The sequence below is a fragment of the Sardina pilchardus genome, chromosome 12 (assembly GCF_963854185.1).
Source record: "Sardina pilchardus chromosome 12, fSarPil1.1, whole genome shotgun sequence".
NCBI classification, from domain to species: Eukaryota; Metazoa; Chordata; class Actinopteri; order Clupeiformes; family Clupeidae; genus Sardina; species Sardina pilchardus.
The window spans coordinates 28,092,903-28,106,786 of NC_085005.1; the positions used below are offsets into that span (position 1 = coordinate 28,092,903).

The following is a 13,884-nucleotide window of genomic DNA, read 5'->3' on the forward strand; positions in this document are numbered from 1 at the left end:
TTGACTTAATCCATACCAGTTTTTGGCATACTACAGACTGCCCAACACACACACACACACACACACACACACACACACACACACACACACACACACACACACATTCACTGCTATAACTTTAATGTTATATTTGCACCAGATTAGAGGAGAGAATAAAATATTTATGGGAGCTTTCTCTGAATGAGAAAAAGTTGAGAGAGTTGGTTGAGAGGTCAGATAGCAAAAAGTGTGCTTCACCCTCTAAAAGAAATAATATTTTAAGGATGAATATTTTGAAGGTAAATGCTTGCCCATTTTGAAATATGACACTTACATTATATTTTAGGTCAAACATCTATCAGCAGTCATCTTACATGCCTAAAATAATTTCTGGTTATCTCCTAAGCCGTGTGTAAAAATAGAAAAATAATTATAACACTTATAACACTGGAACAAATAAATATTTACATGTACATGGTCAACCAATCAGGACAATCCCAATGAGACAGACATTCCTATTCCAATTATTTTGCATATTTTGAGAGTATAAATGGGAAGGGGTGTAGTTCTACTGAATTCTGTCAGAAGCCAGCATGAAATCCCAACATTACTTACAGCATTTAATTGCCAAGAAACGAGCAGATACAAACGGCATCATTCATCTAGCTGACTAGTTTTCCGAGATAAACCCTCCTCTTCAAGCTAAATTTTTTGGTCCCTACAGTCTCCGGCTGAAGTGCTCCATCGCAATTATAATTCACGGTTATTATCGCATGGGTCATGCTTCAAGCTAGCGTTCCAATGCAGGCATGGGTAATGAGACATAAAGAAATGTTAATTCAGTAATTAATTATCAATTCATCAACCTTACTCTGAACCGCAAGCTGTTCCGATTTTTCAGAACACTGCACTGTGAAATTCCCATCGGACACTCTGGGCCTCTTTAGCTAAAAGTTTATGTAATTAATAACATGCATATTAATCCCACTAAAGCTATTTATTTGGTTATGATACATGATGTATTTTACCTTTTTTAACCTTGTTATGAAAGCGTATAAAGACTTGAAGTGAGAGCAAAAGGCACGGCTGGGGCGGAGGACATGGGGGGGTAAAACTAACATTCGTTGTATATCTGCTTTAATTCAAAACAGCAGAAGTGCCGTGAGGCTGTCAGGCCTCGGCCAGCAACATCGCCAAGGAACACAACAAGCTGCTCGCTATCATGGCGTTCCCATAGGAACGGGCCTGTGAGGGTGTGCCCACACACACACACACACAAATACTCTCATCTGGGCAAACATAGCTCCAGCACACACCGGCACCACATTCCAGGAAGAGAGGAGAGGAGTGGAGAGACACGAGGATATCAACACGAGCCGGGGCGATTAGTCGGCCACACCGGTGAGAAGAAGAAAAAAAAAGAAGAAAAACGCCACGAGGGGGGAAAAGGGATCAAGATTCCTGAGATGTTCGCCTCAAGTGCTCATTCGCACACTTCCTGTCTCTAATAGAGGCCGCACATTCCCAAAGGCTCAGCAAGATGCTGGCAGTTCAAAGCCAAGGAGCCAGCGCCAAGAAGAGTAAACAGCCAAAAAAAACTGTCCCGGGAAAGGAAAACAACACAAAAAAAAAAAAGGAAAACAACACACAGAACAAACAAAAAGCCAGAAGCAGAATTTCTTCTCATAACACCCCATAACTGCATGACATCATCTATTTTTCAGTAAACCACCACTGTGCTGCTTAATTGTCTTCCCCTTTCTTAATAATTTAACTAGCTGAGAAATGAGCAGCGTGGACCAAAAACACCTTATAATCTTTGTATTCACTTCACACTGATACAGCTGGATATCACAGGGCTCACTCAGTGAGAGGATCTTAACTTCTCAGAGTGGGAAAAGCAAAAAAAAAATGAACCAGTTCCTCTCACATTGCCTTGAGCTTTGAAAACATAAAATGTTAGGAACGTGCACATGTTCTGTAGAGCCTGTCCGCTTTTGTAAGCAAAGTTTATTGGATTCTGCTGTGGCATAAATCAACTGCTGCTGAAGTTTATCAGGAGAGGGGTGTGGGGAGTGTAGGTGAGACATGAATCATCACATTTTCTTAAGCCCACCTCGTGAAGAAAGGAATAAATTGCAGGCACGACTTAGTACTGGAACTGGCAATTACTGCGCACGCCGACTCTGAGAGAGTTAAGTACACAGACTGAAAGGGAAAAAATAAATGTGACTGCCCTGATGGAATTACAATGAGGCCCCGAACCAGCGTGAAGCACGAGAATTAGCCAGGAATGGCATCTCTCAACTCAACCCGCTTCTCTGAAAGCAACTCAAACAGTGCGGACGCTGAAACACTTTCACAGGACTGTCACTGTACCCACTCGGCAGGTTTGTCCAAGAAGCTGATGCTCACAGCCCCCGTGGGGGCGTTCTGACTTTAATGTCCTCGGGCCCCTGGGGGCCTTCGAAGACTCTCAGTCAGCCCCTGTGCTCCTTGGAGTGGCCCTCGGTGCATGGCCGACCCCTGACCCCTGACCCCTATAACTCTGTCTTTGTTCTGGGAGAGCCACGCGATGACCTCCTCCTGCTCCTCTTTTTCCTGCCTTAAGCCCTTCTGCTGGAATTCCTGTGAGACGCCCGTCGCTCTTGCTCCTCTCGCGTCGGCTCCCATTGCCTGAAACCCGACTCCACCAGCGCTGAGCTCATTGTCAGGGGTGGACTTCATCGGTACAAAAAAAAGAAGGGGAAAAAAAAGAGGCGAGAGTGAGAGCAAAAGAAGAAGGGGAGGAAAAGGCAAAAAGTTAGAGAGGAGTCGCCTTGCCGAAGGAAACCGGTTGCAGCGGTCGCTCGGGGGTTAAAGTTGCACACTCGTACACACGCTCTCGAGCCAGGAGGACGGGAGAGGAAGCGGCGTAGGTGTCGATCGCGCAGATCACCGCCCGTTCGTCTGCTCGCTTACCCCCTTCGCTGTCCGAGCGTTGCACGCCCCCCCCCCCCCACCTGATCCTCCCCCCCTCCCCTCCGCTTCACTCCCCTTTCCCCTGTCCTGTCTTCCTGCCTGCCTGCCTGCTACACCGCTGCCCCCCCACCGCCCACTCTCGCTCCTCTTCAAAGTTAACGAGTCTCCCTCCTCTCCTCCTCTCGCCCCTGTCGTCTGCGTGCGGCTGGCTGGCGCATTCCTAACAGCGGGAGCCCGTTGCTCTTCCTTCTGACCTCCCCGCCCGAACGCCACGCTCTGCAAGGTAAGTGCCCGTCATTTAATGATCGTCTTTGAGCAATGGGGGAATGACGGTGGGGCAGACAACACAAACAGTGTGTGTGTGTGGGGGGGCGGGGGGGAGAGAGGGAGACAGGGAGGGAGAAACAGAAGGAGGAAAGAATGATAGAGAGAGTGGTTTTCTAGAAGTTGAGAGAGTGCTGAGCCACCGCCTTATGCTGCGTCTGTGACTTCGGAGAGGCACCAAGCACAGAGCCGTGGCGAGAGGCTTCGCATAATCACTGCAATCATAATCAGGCCAATCAGGGATGAAGTCGAGCAAAAACAAGAGCTGGAAGAAGGAGGGCGAAACCTGGCCAAGCCGCCTGACAAGAGGGGCTGGTCTGGATTGAGACAGAGAGAGAGAGTGGGGAGTGAGAGTGAAGATAGGCTTCTGAAAGTTTAATTGGGACCACTACAATTGGATATGCTCCGCTTTTATGAATTATTGAGACATTCTCATGTTTTTTTTTCCCTTCTGTGGCATTGACTTTTCTGGAGTGAATTACTCTCTATTGCTGTCAGGTCGGGTTATGTATGTGTTTTTGTGTTAATGTGTGTTTAGGTGTGTGTGTGTGTGTGTGTGTGTGTATGTGTGTGTGTGTGTGTGTGTGACAGTTAAATCCAAAAATACCAACACGCCAGATTTAAAAACATTTAAGATGCCCCCAAACTGCCTTTTTAATTTAAGAAAATATTTTAAAACTGGAGAGAACTTTGACACACTGAAGTTGTTAATGGAGCAATTAAAATTACAGTAGTGAAGTTGGAGAAATTTTGTTTTTATTTTCCTAAAATGACTTCCACAAATATGACTTTTTAGGGCATGAAAAAGAAGTAAAGTAGAGGAGGGAAAATGTGAGTGAGGGAAAGTGAGAAAAGCCTTTTTAGCTTTATATGATTTAATGTTGTCACAAAATCCGCCCCCCCCCCCCCCCCCCCCCCCAATTATCAATGGCCCCAGTTTGTGCGATTTGCTTCATTACTAATTTGTTCATTTTTTTGCCCATTATTACTTCATTACACATAAGCTCTTTGATGTGTCACAGCAACAAACTAAAACATCATCTGTGCGCTTTTTGAAATTGCCAGCTTTTAAGTTGTAGAAAATGCTTAGTATTTTATTTTTTTTTAAAGACATTATTTCTTAATTTACTAAATTACTTCTGTGATCGCATATTCTGTTTTTTTAGAAAAAAATAAAAGAAAAAAATAAGTTCAATGCTTCAAAATGGGCAAGTTTTCAGCCTTTGTGAAGACCAATCCCAATGACGAATCAGTAATAAATGCAATTTTTTTTAAAACATGTTTCTTAAAAGGGAAGAGACTACAGCATATGGGACATGTCTTACTTCTTTATTTATTTTAGAATGAAACCACCTTCACTACTGTGATCACAGTGATGCTACAGAAAGATAAAAAAAACTGACAGTTTCTGCTAAAGGTGTTTGATTACCGCAGCCCAATGATTTTATACTACACCTTTTGTGGAGGTAGTGGAATTCTAGCTTGCCTTTGAGACTCTCCCTCTCTCCCTCTCTCCCTCTCTCTCTCTTTCTCTCTGGTGTTGAGTCAGATGACCGGCGAGAGGTCGGCTCATGAATCAGACGTTGTCTCGGGGCTGCCGCTGGCCCAAGGGCACCGCTGAAATATGCAGAGGGGAGCGTGAGGTCGAGCGGCGAAATGCCAACACAGGCGTACGACTGTTCCAATACGGGGGTGTGGAGAGGGGGGTGGAGCGCGGGGGGGTGGTGGTGGTGGTGGGGGTACAGGGGCACGCCGGCCAAAGCTTAGTCTCCAGAGTCACCCTCCGACAAGCCATTAGGAGACGGAGGCATCCGCCAATGCCTCCCGCGAGGAGAGCAAAAACAAACAGAGCAGGAGCGGAGAGGGGCTAATGTAATTAAGGCTAAAGCGCTGGGTGGGGCCATTCATTCTGTTTAAACCAGCCAAAGGCCTCTGCCCACCAGTATCAATCACCGCTGCTGACCGTTACCTACAGGACAGGACAGAAGCACACACAACCTGAAGAGGTTTGTTCCTCCTCGCTCCCCCAACGCTGTGCCCGACTGTACACACACACACAGGGGCCTGGCTGCCGCTGAGGGGTCCAGTTGAAGGGGGAGATGGAGGGCCTACACTTACAGTATGCCTGCCTTGAGTGGGCCTCTGTTGAAAATCATTTTATGGCTCATAACTGTCCGACAACAGTTTCTACTGTTCCTGGCTTGATGCACGCCAAGTATTTTAAGCAGTTTGCATAAGTATTTAAGGCAAATGTAGCCATATGTTTTTACTGGATGTACTGAAACTGTATTAGCTGTGTGCACCAACCACATAAAAATGTTTAACAAAAAAAGAAAAGGGAATCTACTTTATCCACAACCACGTTCAATTATTACACCCGCTCGCTATCTACAAAATCAGGTCATTTGCTTTTCATCCATGACAGTTACCAAGCAACAACTACACGTGTCAAACTAAACTTTATTGCTCTCATTTAAAACAGAAGGTATAATGGTCAGGAAAGCAGAGAAAATGAAATGAGAGATTGTCATGTCACATTACTTTTGTGAAAAGCAAATTATGCGAGTTTTAAAAAAGCAACACAGAGCTATTATAGAGACAGTGGAGATTTAAGCAATAAGCACCGAGGGGCCGTGGGTTCCAGTGAGCTAAGGGGTGTTGCTAGGCACGACACGACACGACGCAGAAGTGCGATTCAGACAATCATAATTACTGTAAGCACCGGAATGATCTGTTTTAGACTATAAAAGTTCAGAGCCACCACCAACCATCTGTACAACAGTCATATGTGGCATGCTCAGGCTGTCAGATTAAATGGCCAAATTTTTGTGTTTACTTTTTGGTTTTGATTTGTTTTTCTTTTTTACATTTTCCCCTTTGTCCGTTTGACCATTGATGACGGGAGCACCATTTATCTGCTCTTGGCTGAGGAGCCACTCCAGAGACGGGCGAGCATGCGATGGGCCTGAATTCTGATGGACGTTTTTTTTTTACGGCGGCTGTGTGAAGCCTGGACCGGCCATTGTTGTTTGCTTTGGCCCGTTCCAAAAGGCAGCCAAGAGAGCACTCCGGAGCTAAGGGCTGCCAACACGGCCCCGGCCGCCCCGCTCCACACGATCCCCCACCACACACACACACACACACACACACACGAACACACACACACACACACACACACACACACACACACACACACACACACACAAACACACACACACACACACACACACTCCTCATTTTCTGCTCCACTCACAGTCGACTCGTTTAACTGGCACCACAGAGCTCTGAACCCCCCCCCCCCCCCATACTCACACCAGCTCCCTTTCTCCCATATTAGCGAGCTCCAGGCTATTGTGAGATCATCAAATAGCAGCTATTTTTCTCATTAGCCACGGTTTCATCCTTGAATGGTAATTCCGAGACGAAACACTCTTTCCCCAAAAGAGACTTCTGCGTAGTGAGAAACAAAAAAAAAAAAAAAAAGGAAACAACTTCTTGTTGTCCCAAGCAGCACACAGCCACTCATGCCCATGGTTGTAATCGTGTGCACAGTAGGCTAATGTGGCATATGGTAAACACGCCGGTCCTCAGGTGCTAAAGCTGTACGTGTCAGCGTGTAGCCGCGTCTTCATCTGCTGCCTCACCTGCAGGTTCTCAGTTTCACTTTAAAGGCTTGTATTACAATACCCCCCCCGCCTCCACCCCCCACCACCCTACATGGTCAGCGGCCTGGCTGTGAAGGAGCCCGCTGGCAGACCGTTCCCCTGACCCCCCTCTCCCGTCCCCCCCCCCCTCCCTCTCGTCCCCCATCACCCCGTGCCCCGTGGCGCTGATCGGAGTGGCTTGGCGGCTGCCCAAAAGACGGCCGAGGGCTTAAGCCCGGGCCCTCCGCTGAGCTCCGGCGGCTCAGCTTTCCTGGCCGCGCCAGCAGGGGAGCTGACCTGGGCCTGGGCCGCGCAGGCCGGCTGGGTCAGATCTTCACACGACCCCGCGCGGGCCGCGGGACCCCTCTCTCTCCTCTCAGCACGTTCGGCCGGCCCCACCTCTCCCCTCTCTCTCTCTCCCCACCTCATTCTCATTCTCATTCTACCCCGCCTAAGGTTCTGAGGTAGAGAAGAAAAAAAAAATCTTAATGAGATTTTTTTTTTTTACATCACCCCCTCCACACACACACCTCCCCCTCGCTTTACTCCTGCTTTCATTTTTTTTTTTGGGTACAAGTACAATTAGTTTCGCAAAGCAGGAAGCAGCCCTCTCTCCTGGACCAAGGCGTTGCAGAGGAGAGGGCCTGAGAAACAGCCGCCGCAAATATCTCCACCGGCAGACATGGCAGCTGTTTGAATAACACCCACATCAAAGGAGACGGCATGTCACAGGAGGGTTATGCATATATTTTCATTGTTATTCAAATCCAAGCACAATAAGCAAAGAGAAAGGGAGCAAAATGATAGTGGTGGGGAATACGGTTTTGATCAAGGCAGGGAAGGGAGGGATAGCCAGAAAAAAAGAGACAGAAAGAAAGAGGCAACTCCTGGGATGTTGTTGCTCAGTCTGCATATGGAGGATATTATGCATTTTTTTATGTTGACACTGAGACCCCAGTGAAACATGACTCAGGATGACTGTTTTTTTCCCTCTTTCAGTCTTCCTTTCTTTCTCTTTCTCTCAACCCTTCTCTCTCTCTCTCTCTCTCTCTCTCCCTCCCTCTCTTTCTCTCAGACCAGTGTCTGTCTTCCCACACATTGCTCTGGTGTTTTTTATTTGTCTGTCACCCAATAAAACATGTGGCGCAGCCTTTTCAGATACCACATGCTGACCCAGGATTCCACCATTCAGGCTCCTTGAGTCTGTTCTCTCGCTGTTGTTTGCTCTTGTTCAGATTTCAGATCAGATTAAAGGCAGAAAAAGAAAATAAATAAATAAACGAGATAGAGATGCTTACCGACCTGGTAAACAAGCCTCTTTCGCACGAACTCCCCTACCCTAACACAAACACACACACACACACACACACACACACACACACACACACACACACACTCCCTTGCTATGTAAGAGAGAGGAACCCCAGGAGATGCTTTTCCTATTTGTCAAACGGTATGTAATTTCACTAATACAAATGTCAACTTTGGCGATGTAATGGACCAAGTCAAACAAACCTGACGCCGCACAGGAAGAGGGTAGGTGGGGACTGAAACCGTAGAAAGTGAGCGAGACTGCAGCAGCCGAGCAAAATTACCTGAAAAGCCACCCCCTACACACACATACACCCACCCTACACACACACACACCCTACACACACATACAAACACACACACACACACACACACACTCAAAAAGAAACCCGGAGCGTTTGTTTTGGTTGGGTCTGCGTGGCCGCGGCTCGCTCGAGGCTCTTATTAGATTCCGTCTGCGTTTCCACTCGTGGCCCCGTCCGGCCCTGCGGCGGCCCAGATCCCGTTACGTCTCTCCGGGTGCGCGAGGGGCCAAGCGGCCGGGCGAGCGGCTCGCTTTCACCCGGGGATCGCATGCGCCGAGGCCAGGCCACCTCTCTTTTACACACATGTTGCACACGCCACCTGGAGCTCCGCTGACCACTGCCGCTGGCTAACTGCACCGCAGAGGGTCATGGGAATTGTAGTTCTGACCCCAGAGCAAAATGGGGGCCCTCTGGGCAAGCACTCTCTCTCTCTACTGCGCTATACAGAGTGCAAGGCTGAATATCCTTCATATAATTTCTTCTTTTCTTTTTTTTATATCTACAAGAACATGGAGTTGTGTGCATAAGGCAACTAAGCACAGTCAGATGGTAATAGCATTTCGCAATGTTGTTTTCACAGCCTTCCCACCCCCCGCCATTACTGGTGTTTTCGCGAGTGCACTGAGACCAAGATAGCTCGACTCGGCTGCATGTTGTGGTGTATCTCTTTCCTGTGCTCTCCCTCTCTCTCTCTCCCTCTCTCTCTCTCCCTCTCTTTCTCTCTCTCCTTCTCTCTCTCACTCCCTTGTGCCGAGGCCTGTGGTTCGGAGACCCATCGAGGCCATTTGTTCAGCTGGTCCGAGGCGGGATCGAATGGCCTCAGCTGGAACCTCAGTGGAGGAGCCTCGGCCCGCTTTGAGGGTGCCCCCGCGTCTCCGTGCGACGAAGGCCTCAAATTTCCAGACCCTCAGCACATCGCCCCGGCAATTGCTTCCTACGGCGATTTATTGTGGCAAATTGGAAGATTCCAAGAAGCGAGTCAGTTTGTGTTGGCAGCGGCCGCGCGGCGGTCAGTTTCAAGCCTGGCCCATCGCTCGTTTGCTTGCTTGCTTGCTCGCGAGAGAGAGAGAGAGAGAGAGAGAGAGAGAGAGAGAGAGAAAGACCGCCCTGTTTGCTATGTCTGCAACATCAGGCCCCAAGAAGCTGTTGCCACTCGTTTTTTTTTTTTTTTTTTTTTTTCTCTCGTCCATTTTCCCACTCCCACCCCGCTTGTAACAAAATCAAAGGAACCAATGGCAGCAGGCCCACTGATGACCCTCAGCTCTCAGGGGGTGGATTGGCTTACCAGTCCGCAATCTGCACCAGCCGGCATCAAAGAGGAGAGCAGCAGCTGATGGCTTTGCGGTGACATTTCTCTGTGTGCCCCGACGCCCCCGCCACTGTAACCCCCCCCCCCCCCCTGCTCCCCCCACCAACAACCACACACCGCAGCCGGATCGCTCTGATCAGCCAATTATAATCAATTTCGCACTCGCGCAACGTGTTTGTGATTTGCACACGTAATGCAGAATGGACTAGGGGGAGAATAATGATGTTTTATGGAGTTGCGGCAAGGACATGGCGTTGGCTCGGAGAAAAAATGTGTTGTCAACAAAAATGTAAATGCTCTCCAAATGGAATATGAGAACATCTAATCAAAATCAATTTCCCTCAGATACCATAATCGCCCTGTTTTTAACGAGTCCGTTAATTACACAGCCATGCGTTGTACATGTTTCATGTGTCGAGTGCACATATCATTTCTGCCGGCAGGGAAAAAAACAAATTCCTCCATCTTTCAGGATGTGGCCATCTGTTAAACTCTCCTCTCCTCCCGAGTTTGAGAGGGATGTTTGTTTTTATTATTATTTATTTCGCATTTCATGGCATTTTTCTGTCTGTGTGCTTTCCAATTTCATGTGCAGTGGTGAGTGTTATTTGTTTTGCCTCAGCCAAATGTCACGAGCCAAATGTCAATAAGAGAGCTCTCTTCACATGTGCCCACGGTGAGACTTTGAGGAGGAGCGCTACCTCTCTCTCTCTCTCTCTCTCTCTCTCTCTTTCTGTATCTCCCACACACACATGCACACACACACACACGCACACACACACACACACACACACACAAACACACACACACACACACACACACACACACACACACACACACACACATAGAGAGAGAGGGAAGAACACACGCAAAAGGACAGAGCTGCAGGGATGGCGTTTCAGTAATGCAGTCGGGTTGGGTTGGGTGGGTGGGTAGTTGGAGGTGGGGGTGAGGAGGGGGGGTTGGTTTGATGGAATGGACAAGCCCCAGTCATTGCGACGTGATGAATGGGCTGTGCTTTAGCCTTGCACTTTTAAGGGACCAGCTCCATTATGCAGGCAGAGAGACAGGCCTGTAAATTATGATGGAGGGGTCAAGCACTCCTCTTTCACACACAGGTAATGCTCACTTAAAGAAATGAAGCGTCAGGGTGTACACTTTCACAACCCCTGCTGTTTTCAACAGGGTGGTGGTGGTGGGGGGGCGGGGTGACAGATAAAGGCCAATGATAAAACTACAGTGGTTGTTTAGATTATCAGTAAATATGCCTTGTTGCTATGTTAGCGGAAACCAACAACAAAAGCATAAATTAAGATTAAAAACACTGTGGCCGACTACACCGTGGTTTTTGATGTTAAGGAGAAATCAAAAACATAAAATCAGTGTGACAACCAAAAAAAAAAAAAAAAAAGGTATCCAAAGCATTGCCTTGAAAATGCCAGATGCTGAATTTAACTTGATTAGTACAGATCAGACTCCACAGACAATAACACTGACATATATATCTTTCTGTTTCTAATTCTTTCTATTCTCACAAAGAGAATCCTCAGCCGTATAAGTGTATGCTCTTGGTATCACAAAGCAACAGACAGCCAGCACAGAGTCAATTGTGTTGCAACTCTGCATGTGGAATATATTAGAAAGAGGAGTTGACATTTTCAACATAATGAGGCAAGTTCAACCAAAATGTCTCTCTCGCATGGCACAATCGCTTTCTTGACATTAAGAACAAAAAATATGGATCTTCCTATTTTTTTTGTGGTGAAGAGGCTTTTCTTTTGAAGTATTTTCTTAAAGGAAATCTGTTCAATATGTGGACTGGACATTATTAGACCTGGGACAAATGCTTAAAATGCTTCCCTAATTATGTGTTCGATTGAAAATGCTCATTACTACACTTGGAAAAGAAATAAGAGAGTTTGAAATTCAGCCATTCAGCCAAGTTTTTTTTTTTTTTTTTTGTGATGTTCTGCTTTTCTCAGCCTCATTTTGCATTTCACAACAGATGTTATTTGAAAGACAACAAACAGCCACGCTCTGCCCCGTCTGTTATGACTAAAAGGTTCTTAATGAAGTCGCGTACCCTTAATGTCTTTGGCAAAACGAGCAAGAATAACTCTTCTTTCTTCCTTCACCCCACCCTCTTCAAACATTACTGTGTGTATTCTCTCGTCATCTGTTCATATTTCACGCGCGTGCACTAAGCTATAGACGCTGCTTTTTGTGGAGAGCACAGAGTCCATGTGTGTGTGGAGGGCCTTGTGCTCTGGAAGGTTGAGCTGGAAGACCTCGACGAGAGCCCAAGGGTCCGTAGGAGGAATTTATGAATGCAGCCTCATTTCCAATCGGCCGTGTTTGCTTAAGTGCAACTGGGAAAAGATAGAGTCCCCACTCTGCACCTCTCCGAGGGGGGGATCAGTCGTCTCAGATATATGCGCAGGCTGTGGAGTTGGAGTTTCAACTCCTTTATTGATATATATGTATTATTGATAAACACTACAACGCAGTATTTAGCTGTGGGAGAGAGGGGAACTGAAGCTGTTCATCATTTCATCAGTTCATCAATTGATAAATGAAAGTGCATAATAGCAGACATTTGCAGAGGCAATAAAGCACAGCATAACCAAGAGTGGAAGAGGGAATGAGAGAGAGAGAGAGAGAGAGAGAGAGAATGAGAGAGAGTGGAGAGAGAAAGAGAGAAAATATTAGTCCCTGATTACCCTATGGAGAATTGCATGAGGGCGGTGTTCTGTAATTTAGCTCAAACTGTAAATTGTACCAAAAGGCACAGCAAATCCCTCTCAGGCCAGACCGCAGGGCTGTCATGACCACCTTAATGTCTTTCCCAGTCCTACCTCGGGAGCAAATCGCATGCCACACAGATTTCCCTGCGACTGCTGAGCTTGAGTCATTATTGCTACTGTAAATCCCCGGAGAAAATGCGACATGAGGTGCAGTTTTGTTTGCTGTCCTTTCCCCTCATTATTCGTTTTAAAACCGCATTGTGGCTGGACTTCGTTTTACGCCTTTATTTGTATATGGCACCGATACAGTGGCATTTTAGAGAGACTGTGCAAACTGTTAGCTTGTTATGGGGTTGTTTGTTTGTATATGTGTGTGTTTGTTTATGTACCCATAACCCATATGCTTAACTGCTTACAGACTTATAGAATTCCTTCTGAATCAATCCTCTTACAGTGAAAATCGTTTTTTATAAGGTGTATATGAAGAGGATTTACTTGGTGAGATCATCTATGGAGTTAGGAGCGATTAGTCAGCCTGTCAGATTGTGAGTCTCCCATTTTTCATGCACTCCCTGAGAAGCTTGAACGGTTCCATGTGATGCATCAAATTAAAACCTGCATGCTTAGATAAAGGTAACAAAAGTTTAAAATTAGGGGGACAGATTCAAATATGAGATAATACATGTAGTCGTTGTAACCTGTAAGGTGAGTGCATATCTCTCTCTCTCTCTCTCTCTCTCTCTCTCTCTCTCTCTCTGTGTGTGTTTGTGTGTGTGTGTGTGTGTGTGTGTGTGTGTGTGTGTGTGTGTGTGCATGTTTGTGCGTGTGTGTGCGTGTGTGTGAGTGTTTGTATTGCGTCATTGTGCCATTTTTGCTTTCACCTTTGCTGGTCTTTTAAACCAGACAGAACTCCCACATGGATTAGTAAATGTGACCCAGCGGAAATGTCATGTGTCTGTGCGCACGACTGTGTGTCTGTGTGTGTGTGTGTGTCAGCCTGTGTGTGTGTGAGACCGAGTGAATGTTTGTGTGCATAATAGTGTGAGAAAGAGAGTTCTAGAAAAGTAAACAGAACTACATCTAGCGGCCCATCCACTTCCCCTTTTCCTCTGAAAGCTCCCGAGTCCTTCCATCATGAGTTGCATTTACGTTTCAGCAACGATTGACGCACAGCCTGCTATAAATGGCAAATCCAGCGAGGCATGTCGTGTGGCTCGCTTACCACGGGAAAATCTTCTGCACGCGTACCTAATGAGACATGAATGTGTCTGCTACGTTTGCCAGTCCCCATGCATATACAGTGCAGC

The 13,884-nt window shown here is 46.9% G+C and overlaps 1 protein-coding gene across 1 annotated transcript in view; it reads left to right on the plus strand.

The window, feature by feature from the left end:
• The first annotated feature begins 3,082 nt into the window (after positions 1-3,082).
• The window catches only part of flrt2 (fibronectin leucine rich transmembrane protein 2), a 32,707-nt gene continuing 21,905 nt past the window's right edge, over positions 3,083-13,884 (plus strand). The window contains exon 1 of the mRNA XM_062550825.1: positions 3,083-3,223. The gene's annotated coding sequence lies outside the window, so the exon portion shown is untranslated. The remainder of the gene's footprint in view (positions 3,224-13,884) is intronic.